This window comes from Cannabis sativa, chromosome 5, assembly GCF_029168945.1.
Source record: "Cannabis sativa cultivar Pink pepper isolate KNU-18-1 chromosome 5, ASM2916894v1, whole genome shotgun sequence".
NCBI classification, from domain to species: Eukaryota; Viridiplantae; Streptophyta; class Magnoliopsida; order Rosales; family Cannabaceae; genus Cannabis; species Cannabis sativa.
The window spans coordinates 70,649,713-70,657,718 of NC_083605.1; positions in this window are offsets into that span (position 1 = coordinate 70,649,713).

Below are 8,006 nucleotides of genomic sequence, written 5' to 3' on the forward strand. Positions count from 1 at the left end.
GTATGATGAGTAGAACAAATCTTCCAGAGTTTTTATGGGGTGAAGCACTTATGACTGCAACTTATATTTTAAATCGTGTTCCCAGTAAATCTGTTCCCAAGACCCCTTTTGAGTTGTGGACTGGGCGGAAGCCTAGTCTAAATCATCTTCGAGTATGGGGTTGTCTAGCTGAAGTAAAGATTTATGATCCTAATTTGAAAAAGTTAGATCCGAGAACAAATCGCTGATATTTCATTGGTTATCCAATGCGCTCAAAAGGCTATCGCTTTTACTGTCCCACTCGTGGTACGCGAATTGTTGAATCTCGAATTTTGCTAAATTTCTCGGAATTTGATGTTGCTGAAAAAATTCCTTCAACATCTCTTGAAATGGGGGAGTCCTCTAAAGGAATTTGTATTCCTATGTCATTTTCAAGAGATGATAATAGTAGTCTCCATCCTACTCCAGTTGGTAATGCTCCCATTGTTGATGAATATATTGCTCCCGATATCGAAGATGATGAAGGTCCTATTATTGATGAAGGGCCTATTAATGATGAAGGTCCTATTATTGATGAAGGGCCTATTAATGATGAAGCTCCTATTGTTAATGAAGATCCTGTTATTGAAGAAATTCCAGTTGTGGAAGATGTTATTCAAAATAATGATCAACAAATAGAAGCTATTCCAGAAGTACCTCCTCTAAGAAGATCTCAGAGACAAAAGAAGTCAACAAAGTGTCATGATAATTTTGTTTATCTTGGAGAAGGAGAATATGATATTGATCATTTTGTGGATCCTGTCACTTTTAGTGAAGCACTTAATAGTCCACAATCTTCAAAATGGTTAGCAGCTACGGATGAAGAGATCGACTCCATGAAGAAAAATGGTGTATGGGAGCTAGTTTTATTACCTGATGGTTTTAAACCAATAGGTTGTAAGTGGATTTTAAAGGCTAAAAGGGATAAAAAGGGACAGATTGAAAGGTTTAAAGCGCGTTTAGTGGCTAAAGGCTTTACTCAAAGAGAAGGTATTGATTACACTGAAACTTTCTCACCTGTTTCCACTAAAGATTCATTCAGAATTATTATGGCCTTAGTTGCGCATTTTGATTTAGAGTTGCATCAAATGGATGTTAAAACTGCTTTTCTGAATGGAGAATTGAATGAGGAAGTCTATATGTCTCAACCTGAAGGCTACAAGGAGAAAGGAAAAGAACACTTAGTTTGCAAGTTGAAACGATCCATTTATGGTCTCAAACAGGCATCTCGCCAGTGGTACTTGAAGTTTGACCAGGTTGTGACATCGTTTGGTTTCGTAGAGAACAAGTTTGATCAGTGTATTTATATGAAGATCAGTGGGAGTCGTTATATTTTTCTTGTTCTTTATGTAGATGACATTTTACTTGCCAGCAGTGATTTGTCACTACTAAATGAGACCAAAAATTTTCTGTCTTCCAATTTTGATATGAAAGATCTTGGAGAGGCATCCTATGTTTTGGGGATTGAGATCCATCGTGACAGGAATCGAAAAGTTCTTGGCTTATCTCAAGAAGCTTACATTAATCGTGTGCTCAAAAGGTTCAACATGGATTTGTGTAAAGCCGGTTCTGTTCCTATTCTGAAAGGGGACAAGTTCACTAAGCAGCAATGTCCTAAGAACGACTTGGAAAGAGGAGCAATGAAGAACATCCCTTATGCAAGTGTAGTAGGGAGTTTGATGTATGCTCAGGTTTGCACTCGACCTGACATAGCTTTCGTAGTAAATGTTCTTGGGAGATATTTATCTGATCCTGGCCTTGATCATTGGGTTGCAGCCAAGAAAGTTTTGAGATATTTGCATAGAACAAAGAGTTTTATGCTTGTGTATAAGCATGTCAACAATCTTTAAGTTGTTGGTTATTCAGATTCAGATTTTGGTGGTTATGTAGATGATTTAAAGTCAACTTCTGGCTATATTTTCACTTTTGTTGGTGCTGCTATTTCTTGAAAAAGTGTTAAATAGACTTTAATCGTATCATCTACTATGTATGTTAAATTTGTTGCATGTTATGGGACATCTTTGTAAGCTTTATGGTTAAAGAATTTGATTTTAGAGATACGACTAGTTGATTCTATTTCCTCTCCATACTAATCTATTGTGATAATAATATTGTTGTTTTCTTTTCAAAGAATAATGAGATTAGTAGTGCTTCTAAACATATGGAAATAAAGTATCTCACTATTAGAGACTTGGTCAAGAAAGGAGACATTGTGACAGAATATTGAAAAACCAAGTTGATGTTAGCAGATCCTCTAACCAAAGGATTAAGTGCCATATTGTTTGATTACATGTTGTTCATATGAGCATTTTATAATCTTTTGTTCCTTTGGGTTAGTGGGAGTTTCTTATTTTATCTTTTGAGATTACATTTATATGTAATTTACTTGTTGATGTTATGAACTACTTTGTGGGCCAATATACTTTTTTGATTATTGGATGTTTATGCTTTCAGTTAGGCTTTGTTATATTCTCGAGAATAATTGAATTGAAAGCATGTAGTTCATATCTTGTTATGATCATTGTATTTTAAGTATATTTACTAAATGACAATGATATTTTGTTGGCTTAATGTTTTAAGCAAGTTTAGTGACACTTACTTATTTATTAAGTAGTGTATGTTTAATTTCACTGGCTTATTTATTAAGCATCACGGTATCAGTGAAATTGAGGACTGATAAGGATATTATGTTATTTTAAATTGATCACATGTTGAACATAATTCCTTACCACACTACTAGACTTATTGACCATGTCGATTTAATACTTTGGTATTTGTGATTATGAATGTCTTTTGTTGAGCTAAAAACAATATGACTGTCATAGTTCATTATCAAAGGTTGAATTGGACCGGTATGTTGAGATGCTATCAGAGAACTATCATTTTTAAAGTGGCCACAAATGTTTTCCTGTTGTTCAACCCATGAGTCGTTTTCAAATAAAATTATTTTGATATATAATATATATGTAGTAAAATCAATGTAGCCCAAGTGGGAGAATGTTAGACTTTTATTTGGGCTTACATTAAATTTTATTGGTTTTATTAAAACTTGGGTTGATTGGATAGTTCTTTGCTGTGTTAGCCCATGTTGTTGGTGATCAATTGTTAATGGGCTTAGCATCTGTGAGTAAAGTCTAGGTGAAGCAGAAGTGTGGGCTTTTCTAGTTGACTGAAGCCTTTGATGAGCAGGCCCAGCCCAACTAGGGTTTTGTAGCTAAGTCCCCTCCCTAACTCTATAAATACATATTGTCTCATCACAATTGTATACCTTTTGATAATCAGATAAAATAAGCGCTTCGATTTAGAGATCTAGGGAGGAAGACTTAGTTGATAGTATTGCACTATCGAATTGGAGTAACTGCTGTGGATCAATCAGAGATAATTGCTATGGATCAATCAGGTACACATACCTAATTATTATATCTTATTATTGTGTTCTATGTTATATACAAATAGATCTTGGGTTAATTGTTAATTTATCTAACACTATATTGAAATAAAATTGAATTTCGATATAGGACGAGAGTACCTGTATGGTTTAGATAGCTTATAAGGTTTCTGTGTTTAATGCCTATTGCATGTTTAATTTATCTAGATTAGAAAATTTACATATAATTGAGATTTATATATCTGAGAAGACTACAAATTACCTTAGTAAACCTGCTATTGCATAGAAATTGGTAACCGAAAAATATAATATTAGGCCACAATTGTTAGATACAATTGAAACCGAAGCACTAACTTTAATCATTGTTAATTTCTCTTTTGAATTACTTACTTTTTAATTTCACTATTTCTTTAGTGTTCTTAAATTTAATTTTCTCTTAATTGAATTCACCAAATAGAAGTAAATGTTTAATTTTGAAGTACTTAACTACAATTCTTGTGGGATCGACCTCACTTCTGGTGAGTCTATTACTTATTACGATACGTACATTTGCCTGTGCAAAATTACCACAACAACTTGGACGACCAATCTCAATCTTAACTCGAAGGTCGACTTTTACTTTTGCCCAGACTTTACCCCACTATAAGAAATGTCACTTTTACCAGTACATTTTTGTACTGGCAGAAGTTTGATATTGCGCTGGTAAAATAAAATTTATTTCTGATGTGTTGGCAAATCAACATTGGTATTAGAACTTTTGCCAGCACAAAATAAAAAGCGCTGGCAAAAATAACTTTTCCCAGCGTGTAAATGTGATAGTAAACGCTAGATTTTAGCCACTGCAAATGTGCGGTGATAAAACTTTAACCTTTTCGGCAGTGCAGTTTTTTTTACCAACACAGTAGCGAACTGTGCTTGTAAAAGTGACATTTCTTGTAGTAGTGACCCTGATACAATCTAAATTCTTGATAATATAAACTATAATACAAACCATTTCATATGCAATGTACATTTTGTATTGTAATATCGTAACATATACATTAAATTTTTATGGACAACATAATAAAGGTGCAAATTAATGACATCTCTTTATTTATTGTACCAAAATACAAACTAAGCCAACCATTATTTATTTTTAAACTATAATAGAAAAGAGCTAGCCACACACAAAACTAATTAAACACAATTTTATATGCATTCTTATATGATTTTAATATGCATTAATCTAACATAGAAGAGTGATTTTAATATGCATTAAACACAATAAGTTTTACTTGAGCTTTCCAAAGTTTGGGTATATTATTTGTAGAATGAACCTAATAAGTATAGCTTAAATTGGTGTAGCTTGAAACCTTAATGTGATGGACCCATTTGGTAGATTTTCCATATTCCAAACTACTCCAAACTCTCTATGCATGACCTTCCATTGTTTTGTGTTCTTCTAGCTACCACAGCTCAACCGCTATGATGTTATTTTTTTGGCCAGTGACATATATAGAAGGGTTAAAGTACTTGTATTCAACTTCAACCACACCATAGCTCTTAAATTCTTCTTTGACTTCGGAAGAGATGGCTTTGAGAAGGCCCGTGAGCTCATAATAAAGACCAGTTCTATCTCTTTCCCCATAATACTATGTTCAACCCATAATAGTTGAAAAGCTGTGGGTTTTTTTTTACATAACCTTATATATTTTTATCAAACTTAAAATGATTTTTTTCTTTAATTTTTAAGTGATATATAAAGAATTTATTTTAATTGGTGTAACCGATGTTATAACCGTAAATACAAATATTAATTTTTTTTTTCGCTTCGGTTATGAACCGAACCAAAAACCGCACTGATGCTAATTGTGTTTTTGCTTTTGTTATAAAGTGAAGCAAAAAAATTTTAAAAAATAATTAAAAAATCTTAAACCAAATCGATCGATCTCACCCAACACCCAAAACCACGATGAACAAGTTTGACCCAACTTATTATCCTCAAGACCTCTAAGTGTATGTGTATATTGGTGCTATTGATCCAATCATCAATCTCCTCCCACCAATAAAATTCGTCTTCCCCTTAATATAATATATATAGTTAAAAATTATTATAACAAATAAAGTTTTTATTCATTTTTATCTTAAGTTCTTTAAGTATGTTCAATTGGCATTGTAGTTTGGTTCGTGTGCTTTGAGGAGTGTTCTGGTTAATGGTGTAAACTACCTGGTGTGTGAGATTCAGTCTTGAATCTCCAACAAGTGGTATCAGAGTTAGGATTGATCGAAGATGGATCTTGAAACTTCAAAGTGGAATTTTGATTAGTCAAGAAGAGGATCTGATCAGTGAAGATAGTTTCAGAACCAGGTGATCTCATCAGTTGCAATGAATGTTGTTCTTGATTTCTCTCATATTAAATTACTTAATTAAGGTTTTACATTATTCTATTATCATCTTAGAATTACTACTCACCTAATAGTTTAGGATTCTAAGTGTAACGTCCTCGCTTTGATACCATTTGTAACGTCCTCGCTTCAAGTTTCCATTGGGCCCTTAAACCCACAGAATAATGGTTCTTATACACGAGTACGTCACTCTAGCTGCTTCATGGACTGATGACTACTGACTGTCACAATCACCCCCCTTACGGGGTCAGACGTCCTCGTCAACCACACTTCCGGTTGGGTCAAGGCTTTGATACCCATTTGTAATGTCCCTGTCGACCATATTTCCAGCAGGGTCAAGGCTCTGATACCATTCGTAACTTTCCCGTTTCAAGCCTTAGTTGGGCCCTTACATCTACGGAATGATGGCTCTTATACATGAGTACATCACTCTGGCTGCTTCATGGACTAATGACTGACCCTACAGACCAACACGAGTATTTTTAGTGTGCTTTGTCCTCACTCACATTATGATTGCTATTATGGAGTAGTTTCTTCTTAGGTTATGGTTATTTCAAAACCCTAAAATATAAATTCTTGATTAGTTTGGTAATGAATGTTTTTCTTGATTTCTCTCATATTAAATTACTTATTGAGGTTTTTATTGTTCTATTATTAACTTAGAATTACTACTCACCTAATAGTTTATGATTCTAAGTAATTGTGATAAATTGCAATTAATAGTAATGTCAAAAGTATTGTTGTGCTTGCTGATTTATCAAAAGTATTGTTGTGATGAAAAATAGAACTTAAGTTAAATGAATTATATATGCTTTATTAATTTGTTACCTAGATTAATTTTATCTTTATAGAAATTAACACTTTTCTTAAGTTAAATAGGTTGTATGTTTCGTGGATCTATTGCTTGATAAAAAAATTTAATTATTGACCGCTTGTAACAAAGAGAAAGGAGATGAAACAGAGAGTATTTGAAATCAATCTCAAGCTAGAACAGAGGCGTTAAAGAACCAACTGAACTAACTGAGAAAAGGCTTTATTTATATCCCAGTTATTGTACAAAAGCAAGAAACTACAACAAACAGAATATAACAACTTTGAAAACAGATTTAACAGAAAAGTCGTTAAGTGATATCTATACTAACATCCCCCCTCAAACGAAATGGGGTAATTCCCATTGGCAGTTTGGACCTCAAATAAAGAAATCGTTCAGTAGTTAAGGCTTTTGTCAATGCATCAACAACTTGGTCTCTAGCTGGGACATATCTAACCGAGAGTTCCTTGGCTAGAGTTTGATCTCGAACAAAGTGAAGATCGATCTCGATGTGCTTAGATCGAGCATGAAAAATAGGGTTGGCGGCAAGAGCTGTGGCACTTTGATTGTCAACCCACATTATAGAACAGTGAGGCATAGAAACATACAGTTCAGACAAGAGAGATTTGAGCCACTGAATCTCTGCTGCAGCATTTGCGAGGGCCCTGAACTCGCTTTCTGTACTTGACCTTGCAACAACATGTTGCTTTTTTGCTGACCAACTCACCAAATTGTCCCCTAGGAAGACTAAGTAGCCTTTTGTCGAACGCCTATCATCGATGCAACTCGCCCAATCGGCATCGGAGTAGGCTGTGACAAAAAGAAAGGAACTCGGTTTGATGTGAAGCCCATGAGAGAGAGTCCCTTTAAGATATCTAAGCACCCTTTTGCATGCTTCCCAGTGTGTAGAGGTAGGAGCATGTAAAAACTGACTAAGTTTATTTATTATGTAGGCAACATCAGGCCGTGTGAGGGACAAATACTGAAGAGCACCAATTGTGCTGCGATAAAGAGTCAAGTCCTCAAGCGGTTCTCCATCATTTAAGGCTAATTTGGCAGCTGCAATTGTGGGATTAGGACTAGCTTTGGCTCCTTCCATGTGTAGTCTAACAAGCAAATCGGTTATGTACTTTGATTGAGAGAGAAACATGCCAGAACTATCTCTATAAATTTCAACCCACAAGAAGTAATGAACAGGTCCGAGATCTTTCAAAGAAAAAACTTTGTTTAAACCAGCTATGATGGTAGAGATTAGTGATGAGTTCGGGCCTGTGATGAGTATATCATCGACGTAGACAAGCAAGATAACAAGACTAGAGCCGTGGCCATGTATGAACAAAGAAGTATCAGATCGGCTGCTATGAAATCCCCACTGGAAGAGAGTAGTTTTCAGCTTGTCATTCC